We start from the raw sequence: 1,602 nt of genomic DNA, 5'->3' as shown, positions 1-1,602 counted from the left end.
TGCCCTGAAGATTCATAATTGGAAATTCTGTTTCCTGGAGCAAGTTCATTTGAAACATGAGTAAGGGGGTCAGTCACAGTTGGGTGCAGTTGTTCTAGGAGGCAGGATGGCTGCCAGAGTTCAGCCCCAGGTATTGTGGAACGGCCAGCACTCCTGACCTCCCAACACCTGGCAAGAGATGGAGGCAAAGGGAGGCAGTTATCAGGGTACATGAGATGGAGTGGGGAAACCACTCCAAGGGGGAAGGCAGAACCCCTCCAAAGTGGTGTCAGTAAGTCTACTCCTCAATTTCAAAACTCTGGAACAAAGCCCAAATCACCCCACCCTAGGTAGAGTTCTATTCTTTCAAAACAACCTACAGCAAAATTTTAGCTATGAAACTTTATCCATCCACATCAGCATGGGGAAATTCCTACAGTGTATGTTGCATACGATATGCCCATGTCTGAATATACTCATATTAATGTAAATGTTTTGGCATTTGTTGTGTTGAATAAAAAAATACTTGATGGTCATTCCTGGGCAGTGCCCTTCTCTCTATCCTGATAGCTGTATTTGTTTCTTATTCATCATAAATACTTCAGGATGAGTTTACAGTTTTATATATGAACACATAGTGAAAACAGGTACAGTAGAACAGAGAACCTGTATGATGTTGGTGTTAGGAGTCAGGAAGACCACTTACCAACCATGTTAGATTAGTCTTTACCTGGATGCAGTGTTTGACTTTTAGAGCATGTGATCTGACCCATGATGTATTTGAATCTGTGTAATAACAAGTCATGTTACAACAAGAATCACCTATACATGAAAATCCCCAAATGAAACATGTTCCTAATTGATGAATATGAGTTGCTGTAGGAGGTAATGGGCATGCACACTCTGAGCAGTTAAAAAGGACTAACTTTAATCTGAATAATTCTAGAAAACTAATATGATCAGTTCTTGATTATTCAGGCACTCACCGTCCCAGGCCTTTGCTTCTCTACAGGCAGCTAGGTGGTGCAGTCATTTCAGACACTTACTAGCTATATGACCCTAGGCAAGTCACTCAACCTCTTTCTGCTTCAGTTTTCTCAACTGTCAAAGGCACCTACCTCCCAGTGTTGTTATGAAGATCAAATTGATAATTATTGCAAAACACTTAGCCCTATTGCCTGGTACCTAGCAGGCACTTGGTAAATGTTTGTCTCCTTCCTTCCCTACTGGCTGCCTGCCTTTAGACCATTTCTTCACTCTTCAGAAGTAGAGGAAATCATCAGTTAATCAATTTCAGCACTTGGTGTAAGGAGGATAGGGGATAGAGCACAAACCCATGCTTTCAATAAGGAGGTCTTGGGTGTGGAAACTCCTTTTACCGCTGCGGATCAACCCTTTCCCTTTAATTCATAGTCTTAGAGTTGCCTAGGATCCTAAGAGGGTAAGTGACTCTTCCAGAGTCACAAAGCCAGTATGAGCTAAAGGCAGGATCTGAACCCAGATCTTCTTGGCCTGGTGGCCAAGTCTCTATCCATTATGCTAAGCAGTCTGAGAGGGAGGCAAAGCTCTTGCAATACGTGAAAAAGAAGAATTTTGGACTATCTTTGGACTTTTCTCAAATAG

This window comes from Petaurus breviceps, unplaced genomic scaffold (assembly GCF_028583685.1).
Source record: "Petaurus breviceps papuanus isolate PSGF00001 unplaced genomic scaffold, PetGlider_PUasm1.0 175, whole genome shotgun sequence".
NCBI lineage: Eukaryota > Metazoa > Chordata > Mammalia > Diprotodontia > Petauridae > Petaurus > Petaurus breviceps.
This window is presented reverse-complemented; position numbering follows the sequence as displayed.